Genomic DNA, 15,411 nt, shown 5'->3' with positions numbered 1-15,411 from the left:
TTTCTTCGACGCTCTTGAAGGCGTTCCAAGTCACTGCTCTCTTCCTCCTGCGCAACTCAGGTGCCAGGTCATTCGTCATGTTGACTTCTTGACCTAGGTACACATTAACTGTTGCATTCGGAGATGTTCGTTCTGTTGAGAGCAAATGGAACATCAGGAACGAGACTGTTTATCATAAACATTGTCTTCATGAGATTCAGCTGTATTCTGACCTTTCCACATTCATGGTCAAAGTCGGCCAGCATTTGTGCCACTTGGCTGATGTTTGGTGTTATTAGAACGGTGTCATCAGCGAAGCGGAGGTGGTGTAGTTGCCGACCATCTATCTTCACTCCCATTCCTTCCCATCCAGTCATTGCGTTATGTTCCCGAGGGTGGCACTGAAGAGTTTTGGTGAAATGCTATCACCCTGCCAAACCCCTCTCTTGAAATCAATGACCACCTCCCTGTAGAATGGTGAGATCCTGGTAGTGAATCCACAATACAGCTCACAGAGTATCCTGATGTATTGAGTTTGAACGCTCTGTTTGGCTAGGGCCTCGATGACCACTTCAGTCTCAACAGAATCAAAGGCCTTCTTTAAGTCAATGAACCTTAGACAGAGTGGCATCTTGAACTCCCGAGAAACCTCAATGAGCTTGGTTATCATGTGGATATGGTCGATTGTGCTGAATCCTTTTTGGAAACCAGCTTGCTTGCATGGTTGTCCTTCATCTAGTGTTCTGCCAATCCCATTCAAGATGACTTGAGTGAACAGCTTGTAGATGACAGACAACAGGCAGATTGCCAATGTCGTGGATGTCTCCCTTCTTGTACAGTAGTACAGTCCTGCTGGTTTTTCATTGGGACAAAACCTTGCATTCAGACAGCTAGCATGTGAAGAGCCGAGCCATTGTATTGATGAGTACTGATGGCAGGTTCTTCAGGTATTTGGATCTGACCTTATCTGGGCCAGGTGCTGTTCATTCTTTACCGATGAAATGGCATGTCAGATTTCGAAAGGGAGAACATTGGGAATGACATATCCATCTTGCGGAATTTGGTATGTGGGCAGGTAGACGTGGCTATCGAAGAGATCTGAGTAGAAGTCATGGATAATCTTCTCTATTGCCCTTCTGGAAGATGTGATAGATCCATCAGGACGAACATCCAATTATGATGGAGGAGAAATTGAGAAGTTCTACATGGAGCTGGAGAAGTTCTATAAAGAAGACCACACCTTCTACAAGATCATTGTCGGTAATTTTAATGCCAAGATAGGACCGAAAAGATCAGCCAAAGAACTCCACATCAGGACCCATGGCCTAGAGTGGAACGAACAGGGTGACAGAATGTTTGAGTTCATCATGTCGTCCAAGACCATCCATGGTAACTCACAATTCCAGAAAGCCAAATCTAAATGTTGGACATGGGAGTCACCCGGTGGAAGGTTCCACAATGATATTGACCACATCATATTCAATCAATGGTCTTGCCTGACCGATGTTGCTGTTGTCCCAAAATTCCAAATGGGGTTGGAACACCATCTCCTTCATGCAAAATTCTACTTCACAGAGCGGGGAGAAAGGGCTGCAAAGTTTAAGAAGAGAACCCCCAGAATGACCACCAACTGGGAGCTCTTTGGCACTATTGTGGCAACATGGGAAGATGCTGTCATTGACAACATTGACGAGGAATATGATCAACTGGTTCAGCACCTCCATGATTGTGCGAAGAACAACGAGAGAGAGAGAGAGATAGCCACAAAAAGATGCCTGTCTTCAAAAACTCTCAAGCTCATTTGCCAACGTGGCTTGGCACAAGTCTCAACAACCGCAAAGGAACATCTGAGCTTGCAAAGCAGTGCAGAGAAGCATTAAAGGAAGACCTCGAAGAGAGAAGAGCAGCAGTGCTGGCAGATGCTGCAGAAGCTGGGAAAAGCATTCGCAATGCCTGCCTGTCCTTCGCCAACTACAAGACCAAGATGACTGCCCTCCGATGTCCTGATGGAAACTTGCATAGAACTTTTAAAACCTGCTCTTGCAGCTTTCCCTGAGAATCAGTGAGTTTGGATGGGGTTGGGTCATCCAGATGTTTTTAAAGTCATGACTAGGGTTGGAGAGATAGTTTTGGGTAGGTACGAAAGTTGCCTTGCATGTAACCATCTCTGGCTCAATCTTTGGCATTGCACATGGTCCCCTAAGCAAGAAGAGTGATCTCTGAACACAAAGCCAGGAGTAATCCCTAAGCCCCATAGGACGTGCCACCCTCCAAGCATATCAGTTATTATGTACTGTCCTCTGTTCCCTCTACCCTATAACTCCCCCTTTCCACCCTTGGACTAAGAATCTCTGATTAGTACAGCAACCTCAATCCTGATTCTAATGACAATCTTATAGGGAGAGATACATGTTATTGCAAAGTGCTTGGGAAGCTCCTGTTGAACATGTGATTTAGGAGCAGTTGCATTAGTAGCTCAGTATGTTGGTAGCAAGACCCCAGGAACAGGTCAGAACTTAGAGGACAGAGACTCAACTTAAGAAAGGGAGTTGAACCCTTATTCCTGTTGGAAATCAAGCTGAAGTTCTCTGTCTCTGGTAAAAATCCAAACTATCAGTAGATAATTCTGAAATCTTAGGTTGTCCCTCAGGCACAGGACACTAATCCCATATACAGGGATTCTGTTTCTAAATTCTGGAGTGGACTAGGGAGTACTATTAAAGTTTTCAAAATGAGGCCTGGGCCTATTATTCAATTTCGCTGTAGTGAGAAGTTTCTAGAATACTATAAGTAAAAGTATTAGATATATCTTTAGAGTCACTCACTTAGAAGGAATGTAGTTTCCAGTTCCCATTTCCTTTCACTGACTAGAGCACAGATATGATGGCAGGAGCTATGGCAACCATGTCACAGAATGAGATAGAAGCTGTGGATTGAATATGGTAGAACAATTAAAACAGAGGTTCCCCAACATCTTCTCAGCCTGAACATTATATCAGCCCTACCCACTTAAACTTAGACTGTTAATAGAAACTACCTTTTAATTTTCAAAATTTTATTTATTTTTTTTGAGTTTGGGGGTCATACCAAGACATGCTTAGGAGTTATTCCTGGATCTGTGCTCAGAGGTCACTTCTAGCATTGCTTCAGGGATAATATGCTGTGCCAGAGAACTAGGAGAATTCTGTGTTCAAAGCAAGAGTCTGAAACTGTATTCTTTTTTTGGCACCATGTGTTGCAGTGCTCTGGGTTTACTCCTGGCTCTTTTCCCAGGGATCACTGCTGGCACTGCTGGGGGACAATATATGGTACAGGAGATTAAGCTCAGGTCAGATGAATGCAAGGGAAGTGTTCTGACCACTGTCCTTTTGCTCTGTCCTACAGCCCCTATCTTTTTGAAGCTACCAACTTGAGCGTGTTTATAGGAGTAGCTTAACTAACTGGCATTCTAATTAGTTGGTGCAGGTAGTTAGTTCTTTTGAAGACACACTTAATCATTCCAGGGAACCAGATCTGAAAAGTGTTCTGCAAGTCACCACATTTTGTTCACCACAATCCTCTTCTGCTTGTTCTAGATAAACAATTAGAACAATACAGAGGATGAAGGGAAAACTGTGAGATTTCTGCTTATGAATGAGACTGACCTGGTGAAGCATCTTAAAATACAAATTCTTTGGCTTCACACTCTGAGAAGACAGTTTAATAAATCTGGCATGGGTGAGGGAACCAGCATTCTATCCTCCAAGATTCTCATGGAAGCAGTTTTCAAGACTTGGAAGACACACGTTGAGAACTACTGGTCTTCCACAAAGCTGGCCTCAGGGAAATTCTTGAGTGAATTAAGTCAGGATGCTCCTTAGCTGCTAACAGAGAGTGTGTTGATGGTGTATTTGAAGATCTAGAAATTGTGCATTGGAAATGAATACTTGAAAATATTTGATAGGACATTCAGTGAAAGGCAGACATTTAGAAAGTTATGAAGCTTTACTCTGCATGGCCTGTAAATTCCACATATACGCACTAATTTGGTAAAAGACATAATTAGATTATTTGCTGTGATGATTGAAAAATAAACATTTTAAGGGCCAAAAGGCCACAATTTTAACACTTCCTACTCATTTCTTTAGTTTACAATGTTGGCTGAGAAGTCACAACAATTACAAGTGGTAATAATGCTGGGTGACTATATATATTGCCAGTATTTACATGGGATATTAAATCAGGGACTTCACTTCAGAACTTAACTTTCATGCACATTATTCCATAGAAACTTCTTCAAGGATGAATTTCATATCACAATGAAGTGACAAGGACCCCTAACCATGATATGAACTAAAAGAGGAGAACAATTAGGATAAAATTTTAGCCTGAGGGAGTGAGATGGGAATGGGAGGGAGAGTGAAAGTGACAACCTGCCTGGTAATAGTAAATATCTTTTGAACACTAACCTATGTTTGCCTCCTATTAGTCCAATGCTAGGTACTGGGTACTGGAGGTAATTGTGGCTGGAGATTGGGGAATGAGGAAGACTAGAGACATTATAAGGTCTTAGAAAGTGCCTGAGAGATAGGACGCATCTGAAAGGAAGCTATTTATTTCTCTAGGTAGGGAGAGGCAACTATTCTCAGCTCACACACATTAGCTCATGAGTCCTCACAAGACAAGGAGGGAATCTTGGAGAATCTTGGAATATTTTGGAGGAAGCTTGAAGGACTTGCCCAATGTCACACAGCTAATATCCTACCTTAACAAGTCTGGTGTCTTGGTCCTTCCCTCAACAACCCACACTGCCTGAGGTCTTTCTAAAGAGTTTTCTTTTTACACTATACTTAGAATTTTTTTTAAAATTTATGCACTATGGCTTACAATGGTGTTGATGTTAATGCTTTAGGATTACAATGTCGCTACAGCACACCAGCCACCGAAGAGTCAACATCTCTCCATCACTCTCTTTAGGTCCTGGTTCCGCCCCCAGCTAGCAAACTCAATTCTACTTGCAGACTCTAAGAATCTGTTGTAATTGGCTGTTTATTGCCTTACTCTGCATGTGAATAAGATCATTTGTCCTTCTCCCTCTGACTCACTTAGCTCAGCAGGACATCCTCCAATTCCATCCAAGTTACAGACAACTTCAGGATTTTATCTTTTCTCATAGCTGAGTAGGTATCCCATTGAACATATACACTACATATCCCTATATCACTATGCTCTTTATTCACTCATCTGTCATTAAGCACTTGTATTGCTTTCAGATCTTGGTTATTGTAAGTAGAACTGCAATAAACATAAAAGTGAAAATGTCTTTTCAAATTAATGTGTTCATATTAGTGGGAAGATGGCAAGGCTTGGAATTGCGGATATTAATCTTAATTTTTTTGAGAAGCACCCATGCTTTAGCCATAAAGACTTAACCAGCTAACAGTCCAAACAATAGTAAATGAGGTTTCTTTTTTCACCACATCCCTGACAGCTCTGGTTGCTTTAGTCTTTTTTTTTTTAATTAAATCACTGTGAATTATAAAGTTACAAAAATATTTATGATTGAGTTTCAGGCATATATCTGACACCAATCCCCTAACTACCCTCCACCAATGTCCCCAGTTTCCCTCCCACCCCCTCCCCCATTGTCCTAGTGTTCCCATCTCTGACTTGTCTCCCCAACCCCTGCCCCAGTGACAAGCTTCCTATTGAAGACCAGTTCTCCTGTTCTTCTTTTCTAATGCCACTGGGCATTAGATATTCCCCCACAAGGTTTCTTTATATCTCACGTATGAGAGAGATCTTTCTGGGCCTGTTCCTCTCCCTCTTTCTCAAGGGTTTTCTATTCCTTTCTTTCCATCTGTAACACTGGCTGAACACTTAGCCCTTAAGTGCCCAACTGTGATGGGTGCTGGTCTCTGTCCCTCCCATTCCTACAGCCCAACTATAAGAAACTTTTGTGACTCCCCAAGTCTTCCTCCTTCTTGTATGCTCTGGCTTTCAGCTTCTCTGGGATATCCAAAGATATCTCAGAGTTTCACCTTGTGTTTGTGAGAACAGATTTATGAGATTAAAAACAAATAAGCACATGAATAAACAAATTGTTCTTCTTTGATTGAGTTCTGTATTACAAATGACATTAAATTGAGATGCATATAATAACAACCCATGTAACTCCTGGGTTCTGTAGGTCAAGAACTTAGATAGGTGTGGGGAGAGAGACTTAATTTTCTGAAGGTGACTAGAACAGCTGAAGGGTGAAATCATCTGACACCAAAGCTGTCTTGACTTAGGACAATTGACCAGAGTGACTTAGCCATAGCTCTTCCATGTAACCTCCCTTTCAGCTTCCTGACAAGTTGATCTCAGGTTGGCCAGACTTTTTCTGAGCAAATTCAAGCTTCTAAAGCAAATGCTCCAGGAACAAGGTGAAACTACATGGTCTTTGGTGGCCTAGACTTCTGACAAGTATTTGAAACAATTGGAGCTTTTTCTGGGCTCAAGTGAAAGTAAGGTAGACTCCATAGTTTAGTAGAATGATCATCAAAATTTTTGTGGACAAATTTTCAATCTGAAATGCAAACAAACAAACAAATATATATATATATATATATATATATATATATTGCTTTTCGGGTCATACCTGGTGATGCACAGGAGTTACTCTTGGCTCTTGCACTCAGGAATTACTCCTGGTGATGCTCTGGGGACCATATGGGATACTGAGAATCTAACATGGGTTGGCCGTGTGCAAGGCAAATGCCCTACCCGCTGTGCTATCACTCCAGCTCCCAATACATACATATATATATATATATATATTAAGTTCTCAGTTTACCTTCTCAGTAGATCCAGCCATTTCTTTTCTTTTCTTTTCTTTTCTTTTCTTTTTTTTTTTTCCCTATCACACCAGGCGGCGATGCTCAGGGGTTACTTCTGGCTGGCTCTGTACTCAGGAATTACTCCTGGTGGTGCTGGGGGGGACCATATGGGATAACACTGATTGAACCGGAGTCAGCTGTGTGCTGGGCTGGTGACCTGCATGCAAGGCAGATGCCCTAATCTCTATACGATCACTCGTGCCCAAATCAGCCACTTTTGACCTCTTCCACACAAAGATCTTGTATACTTAAAAGAAAACAAATACTTATTGTTTTTATCTTTAAAAATAATTTATTAGAGTTTAGTGCTAATAATTCAGTCTAGTATAAATAATGTAAAATATTCGTGGAATCTCGCCCCCTAGAGATAACTACTGTTGACTTTTGAAGAATATCCTGTCAGCTATTTCTCTGTGCATCTACAGATATAAATACATGAATGGTTTGAAATGCATATGGTCAAACTACTGGGATCTTTTGAAATATATTCTTTCATTTCCCCTCAGTAGTATGGCAGTGTTTCTATGTTGCAGCAGAAATGGTTGGTTTCTTCTTGAGATATAGTTGGACCTTTCCCCTCCAAACAGAACTTCTGTTTTGATTTAGACAGCCATTCCCCCTCTGAGTGGCAATTTGTTTTGGGAAGGTGGACTCTATCTCCAGTCCCCAGGGTAAAAGATGATTGGGCTTAGCTAAAATAGCAGTCCATTCCTCTGGCCAGTGACTGGAATGATGATGGAATGTGACAGGATTCTGGGTAAAGTAAGGGCAAGATTGATGGTGAACTGGGGAAATGGGTTTCCCAAATATCACAAGGCAAGGTCCTTTGAAAGGCCCGTACATTTTGTACAAGATGGCTAATGCTACAGCTGCATCAGAGATATTGTAGTAAATACTAAATCATTTGTTGTTTAATTTAACTGAGTTTAGGTGTGTCTTTCTGTCACTTGTAGTTTAAAGGGGTTTTAACTGACACTTCTCCAGAAATAAAATTATACAAAATTACTATGAATGACTGTGTTTTTATGGCATGAACAACACACAGTTGAATCACTTCTGTTGACTTAAGTCCTGATTGATAAACATCCCGTCTTCTAATTTTTAAAATAGTGGCCACAACCATCAGAGCTGGGGGGCCCAGGGCTAGTCTTGGGGATGATGGTCTGACCCATTAGGTGTTTGGTCCTGGAGGGGCACCAGGACCACACCAGGCAGTGGTTGGGGAGCTATGTGGTGGGGGTGGGGGGGACTCAGGGTCTCACACATGCTGGCCATTAGCTCTACCACTTGACTTATCTCCTCACCACCCCCTGCCCCTGCCCCCATTTTCTAATTGTTTGCCCTCACAAAAAATACTGGTGGGTCTTGATACTTTCATCAGCTCTTTCCAGTGTCTGCTTTATGTGGCCATATGCCCTCTTACAATCAGTCTCTAAGCCACAAGATCCGTCGTACTGAGGCACAGTTTTTATATCTTTTCTTTGGAAGACAAAAGATTTTTCTTGCTCTTGTGGAAAGAGCAGAAACTCAGGAATCATACACATTCATTAGAAACTCTCTGCCGCTTTTCAGCTCGACCATCTCCTGAGTTGCTGTGGAAGAATAGAAATACCAGCTTTCAGGTTTGGCTCATGTGCATTAGGCGCTTGATCTGCACTTATTAAGTCTTTTATTTGGGGGGGGTTTGCTTTTGGGTCACACCCGGCGATGCACAGGGGTTACTCCTGGCTTTTCACTCAGGAATTACTCCTGGCAGTGCTCGGGGGACCAAATGGGATGCTGGGAATTGAACCTGGGTTGTCCGCATGCAAGGCAAATGCCCTACCCACTGTGCTATTGCTCCAGCCCCACTTATTAAGTCTTGCACATATTAAGTGATGAAACTGTTTTTATTTTCTTTTTTTGTCAAGGAAGGGGCTTCCAAGCAGTTCCCAGGTAGTCTGGGGGCCCCAGTAGAAATTCTCAGCCAACAGCACCCTCAGTTCAGTACAATGGCTTGAGGACATGATGTTGCTCATGTCCTGTGGTGCTGGGGAGACCTGAGTTACCCTGATGGTGCTGGAGGCCTCCAGGACTACACCTGGCATGCTTGAGAGATCACGTGGTACTGGAAATCAAACATGGGTTTGGCACATGCTAGGTATGTAGTCTAGCTGCAGTATTTTCTCTTGGCTTCTGAAATGATTATAATTTTTTGGTTTTGGAGGTTTTGGGGGACCATCCCTGGCAATACTCATTGTCAGGGCTTAGTCCTATTTCTACACTTAGGAATCAGTCCTGGTGGGCTCAGGGGACTATATGCGGTGCCAGGGATTAAATATGGATCAACTGCATGTAAGGCAAGCACCTTGCTTGTAGTACTATCTCTCCAGCCCAAATGATTATTATTTTTGCTTTTTATTGCTTACTTACCATCTAAAGGGATGAGTGTATAAGAATGGGAACAGCATCCCTGCTTTCAAAATGTGGCAATGCGATAGATATTGTTGGTTTTCTTTTCAGAAGGGCCAAGTCTTCTTTCTATTTTAAAAGCCTTTCTGGGGGTGGGGCAGGGGAGAAGGTAGTACAGTATTTAAGGCACTTGTCTTGCACATGATTGATCCCTAGAACTACAAATGTTCCCTCATGCCCCACCAGGATTAAATCCTTGAGCACAGAGCCATCTTTGAGCTTTCCCAGGTATGTTTTTTTTTAAAAAGCAAAATGGTAAATTAACAAAACATTTTTGTGCCCTTTTGGGCTCACTGGGCTATGCTGGCGGGAACCAAGTGGTGCCATGGATCGAACCTGAAGTTCCACATACAAAGCATGGGCTCCAACCTTTTGAACTATGTTTCTGGTCCATAAAATATTTTTATTCTGAAAATTGTCTAGATTTTCAGAAGAGTGATAGGGACAGTACCTTGTTCACATATACTTTCACTTCATGTTCCCCATGCTATCTTACATCCCCAATGATTGTTGATAAAATCTGACAAATTGCCTCTTCTACTACTGTTAACCAAACTATAGGTTTTATTTGTGCTTAACCCATTTACCACTTACATATCATTTTCTCTTCCAGAATACCATCACAGTTTACATGAGACTCTGCTGTTTTATTTTTTTTTTGGGGGGGGGTCACACCCAGCAATGCACAGAGGTTGCTCCTGGTTCTGCACTCAGAAATTACTCCTGGCGGTGCTCAGGAGACCATATGGGATGCTGGGAATTGCCGGGTTGGCCACATGCAAGGCAAGTGCCCTACCCTCTGTGCTATCGCTCCAGCCGCCGAGTCTGGTGGTTTTTAATGGACTCAAATAGACTTTATGTGATCTTTAATGACCGTGTCCTGGGAACACAGGACTTGCACACACTTGTACAAGAGAAATATCTGGACACAGCATTGTGTGACTGCGTTGTACAGTCTCGACTGGACTCTGGAGTTATGTTTCCTGTACAGATGGGGAAACTGAGACTTGGCTATGTTGAGAGGCTTGATCAAGGCTCTGGTGTGTGCTGAGCTGCACTACCCAGAGTCAGTCTTCTAAGAGTGTAAGAAGAGGAAAGTGGGGCCCTAGAAGAGGGGCCCCCTATAGCAGCTTGAGACCAGCCCCTCTTCCCAGCTTCTCCCCTTCTTCCCCCTGGGCTCTTCATGCCAGTCAGTGGCTGCTGTCAAGCCAGTTCCCCAGCGCTTGGCTGGGCCATAAAGCAAAGGCGCCTCCTGGTGTTTGCATTTGAATAGAGAGCCAAGCCTGAAGTCAAACAATGAAGCTCGTGGGAGGAGGCTCTCAGGGGAGAATTTGGACCAAAGACCCTCCCCGCGGCTTCACCAGGCCACCACGAAAGCACAAATCTGTTCTCTCCACTCACTCTGAAAGTAGCTCTCTCCCTGGCAAAGATCCCGGGGAGAGCCCTTGTCTTCCCCTTATTCAGACACTGCCTGTTTCTGGGGAAAGGCAGGTGACACCCTCTTTGCCAGGGCCCCATCAGCACAGCCTGGGATTCTGATACCCCATTCAGTTCACCTCCCAGGAATACTGTTCCCTGCCAGGAGGGAAGCAAAGACCCCAGGCTTCAGCTTGCTACAGGGCGCAGGGGCTCCATCTCCATCTCTACCGGTTCTCACCACAACCCCCACACTCTGAGTCCATCTCAGTCCCAAGGGACCTTGGCCAGGCCTTTAGTGTCTGGGATTGTCACTCATCCATACAATGAGGACAAATGAGGACATTTTGTTGTTGTTTTGCTCTGTTTTTGTTTGGAGGCCCTGCCCGGCTGTGCTCAGGCTCACTCCTGTGTCTTCACTCATTGATCTCTCCTGGTGGACTCAGGGAACCACATGGAATACAGAAGATCCAGCCCAGGTCAGTTACCTGGAGAGCAAGTGCCCTTTTGCTGTATTGTCCCTTCAGCCCCTAACCTGAGGACTTCCCTCCTGGCTGAGCCAGCAGCAGGGCATCACGGGACTCCTCTTCGGAGCCAGGCCTGGGTGGCCTGAGCCACACAGCTTGTCCAGGCACAGTTGGACTCGAACCTTGACCTGGCTGGCTCCAAGGCCCACAATCTTCTATGACACCAAGTGCATCAAGAAGATTATTCTTGGAAACAGGGCCAGGGCCAAAATCAACCTTGGGTTCCTGGTGCTACCAGGACTTTCACTGGCTTCAGCAGAGTGGTATGTGGGTCCGGACTCTGGAGAACCAAGTGGGGACAAAGCTCCTTTCTCAGACCCACGTCTGCAGGCGGAAGTGGGATCCTGGCCTGGCAGGGAGGAAGGGGGGGGGGTGTGTATCCTGTCAGGGACGAGCATTTCCTCATTCAGGTGACACAGCTTAAATACCACTGATAGGGAGCTGTATGTCTGTTTATAGGGCAAACTTGGCCTGCCTGGTATACCCTGGGGCCCAGGGTGCAGCTCTAATCCTTCTGTTGACTCAGAGGGTGCAGTGAGAGTCCATTGTCTGAGACGGAACAACATGGTGTCTGCTGCTGCATGCTGGGCGCTGGGTCCTGATGGTGACTGCACCCCATGTGGGTGCTAATGCCTGGAAGGCCGATATTCCAGAGGCAACAGCAGATGCCAACAATAAGGTTGACTAAGGAGCTGCCCAGTTGAGAAGATGGGGGCCCATTCTGTCTTCAAATTGTCTTATCAACATGGTTCCTAAGAGAGAGATTTTATTTTATTTTTTTAAATATATAGGAACAGGAAACAAATCAAATGTTCAGGAAGTTTGGACTGTGGGCTTATGGTGATTCCCTCCCAGGCCTACCCTCTGGGACCCACTTCCCACGTATCTGTAATAAAGATCTGGCCTCTCGGGCTGGAGAAAGAGTACAAGGGTTAAGGCTGCACTCAGCCAACCCCGGTTGGATCCCTGGTACCCCCAACGTCTTCCATGCCCCTCCAAGAGTAATCACTGAGCACAGAACCAGGAGTAAACCCTGAGTACCATCAGGTTTATCCCCAAAACCAAGGAAGGAAAAAAAGGATTTGGGGCGTTTTAACCTTTTGGACATTGTCAACTGTCTTCCCAGACAAGTCTCTGGCTTCTAAAATTGAATTCAATGCTTCATTTTAGGGGTGGAAGTGCAGTGGCTTCATTGAAACCAGCATTTTTGGTGGGGCCAGGGGAATATTCATCAAATTCTGTGTTGCAGTGCAAATGTAACTCACCTCAGAGTCTCTGATAAGCCGCTGTAACTGCTTGGTCCTGGAAGATTTGGTATCTAGATCTGCCTTCTGAGAGGCTGGACAGAGCCTGAGTGAGAATGTGGTAGCAGGTGTACCCACACCAAGCTGTTCTCATGAGTGAACGCGGTGCATGTGCCCCATTCTCAGATGAGCTCCACTTCCTGCTGGAAGAAATCTAGCCCTGGAGAGTTGCAAGCTCCTGCTCTCAGGTGCAGGCTATTAAGCTGCAGCACCGGGAGAGAACCAGACTGGAGTGGATGGTTAGGAGGCAGCTATAGGCAGGGGAGAGGGCTCCTGCCTCTATCAGCAGGTGATTCCCCACCCCTGAGTTGTTCTTTCTTCATGTTCTTTTCTTTTGGTGAGGCGAGGGGCACAGCTTGTGGTGCTGGGTTGATTCCTGGTTTGATGTCAGGGTTCACTGCTGGCAGAATCCTGGAGACTATGCAGTACTTAGGATCAAGCTCTGGGCTCCCTCCGGCATGCAAAACGTATGCTTCAGCCATTTGAGCCATCTCCCTGGCTTCTGCCTTTCCTGGTTTTTCTACAAGCTGTGCTCTGTGGGCACAAGCAAAGCAATGAATGGGTTGAGATTAGACAGAGGAGAAGGTTCTTAGCATTCTGCACCAGACTCAGGGTTCAGAAACCAGTCTGCAGAGAGTGCTGTGGCTCAGGTAAATCACTGACATGGAGCTCAGATTTCCATGCTGTTGTGGGAAGGAAGAAGAGCTAGAAGTAACATAAGGACAGTGGTGGAGGGTGTGGGGCACTTCCGAGGTGGGAGGTGCAGTAACTCTGTCAACCATAAATGTTAACATGGTTATAAATGTTTGTTATAGTTACCTTAACTATAATGAAACACATTTAAGACAAACAAACGACACGCCCCCCCCCCCCCAAGGGCCTGGCTTTATTTACTCCATCATATTTTCATTCACTAATTCATTCGTCCCTCAAGAATAAAAAAGTATGGGGCTCTTACTCTGTCTCTGCCCCTGGAATGGGTGCTGGGGAAGAAGCAATTATGCCTATGACAAGGTTGTGATTCCCCAGGGGAAATGGGCCTTGTCCCAGGAGGGGGTGGGGAACTGTGGTGCTTTCAGTTAAGTGCCAGGCCACTTAGGCAGATGGAAGAGTTTGCAAGTCTGTCTCCTCAGCAGACTTTGCCTCCCGGAGAGCAAAGATGGATAAATATCTGCCACTTATTCCTTTCCTCTTTTGCTTTTGGTTTTGGGGCTATACCCAGCAAGGCTCAGAGCTTACTCCTCACTCTGTGCTCAGTGAACCATCCACTCCAGTCTGGTTCCTTCCCAACGCTGCAGTTTAATGGCTTGTGCCTGGGAATGGGAGCCTGCAGCTCTTCAGGGCTGGATTTCCTCCTGCAGGAAGTGGAGCTCATCTGGGAACAGGGCACATGCAACACGTTCTCACATGAGAACATCTTGGTGTGGGTGCAGTGTCGAGGCTTGAACCAGGGCCAGCCAGAAGCCATTGCAAGTGCCTTGACCCCTGCAGTATCTCTCCTGTCAAGTTGCCGCTGATTATACCTGTTTGTTCATTCATGCTCTTCTACATGGCCACATGGTGGTCAAACACCCAGGGCATACAGTGAAAGAACTACCTGAAGATCGTTTCTCGAACAGCTTTATGGAGAGAGGCATGGGCAGAGGCTTGAGAAAGGAGAAGGATTTTGCCAGCTGGGGAAGGTTCTTGTAGGCAGAGGGAGGAGAGAGAGTGGGAAAGGTGCTGGGAAACCTAGACTAGGGGTTGTGGGAGGAAGAACAGAATCAGGGAAGGTAGGAGAGGAAGAAGGAATCCTAACAGTGGTCGTTGTCATGCCAAGCAGCTGAGACTTCAGTGTTGTTATGTCACCTAGAGCCAGAATTCTGAAATCAGCAGTTTATATGTAGATGGGGCTAAGGGCTGATGAAAACTCTTCCCCCTTTTCTACTCTCCCATCCTTTCCTTTCCTCCTATATTTCCTCCTCCTCCTCCTCCTTTCCCCTCTTCTCCTGTTCCTTTCCTCTCATGTCCCACAAGTCTTCTCTTCTTTTATAAGCCTGAGGTGGAGGAAGCACATCTCTTTTATTTATTTATTTATTTATTTATTTTGCTTTTTTTGGGGGGGTCACACCCAGAGATGCACAGGGCTTACTCCTGGCTCTGCACTCAGGAATTACCCCTGGCAGTGCTCAGGGGGACCATATGGGATGCTTGGAATCAAACTTGGGTCGGCAGCGTGCAAGGCAAACGTCTTACCCTCTGTGCTATTGCTCCAGCCCCACATATCTTTTATTTTTACTTATTTATTTATGACTTTTGGGGTCAAACTGACGATGCTCAGGAGCTACTCTTGGTTCTACACACAGGAAATACTACTAGCAGTGCTCTAGAGACTATAAGGGATGCTGGGGATCGAACCCAGGTCAGCTGCGCAAGGCAAATGAACTACCTACTGTACTATTGCTCCAGCCCTGCAAATATCTTTTAGCATCACCTGCATGTCAGAGGATCCAAGTCCCCAGCTGACTGCCTGGGGATTTGGTTTTTGCATTCCAAACCACTATGCGCCCTGAGCGCCGCGATTATTCCTTCAGTTCCATTTTCCAGGTGAGGAAATAGAGACTCGGAGTGGTTAAGTGGCAGAACTGCGGTTTGGACAGAGATTCAGTTCCCAAAGTGACTCTCTTTACACAGGGTGGCCGACCAGAGCAGCTGAGAGTGCAATCAGGCTTTTATTTACAAAGTGTTTCCTGTTCCTAGACTCATTTGATTCTTGCCTTGACACTGAGTGGTAAATTGGGCATGTACCATTCTCATTTCAGGAGGAAAACTGAGTTACCCAGAGGTTCACTGGCTGCATGACAGTGATTTGAGAGTTTCAGCGTTAGAGTCAAC

The sequence above is a fragment of the Sorex fumeus genome, unplaced genomic scaffold (assembly GCF_029834395.1).
Source record: "Sorex fumeus unplaced genomic scaffold, SorFum_2.1 ptg000007l, whole genome shotgun sequence".
NCBI lineage: Eukaryota > Metazoa > Chordata > Mammalia > Eulipotyphla > Soricidae > Sorex > Sorex fumeus.
Note: the sequence above shows the minus strand (reverse complement) of the source record.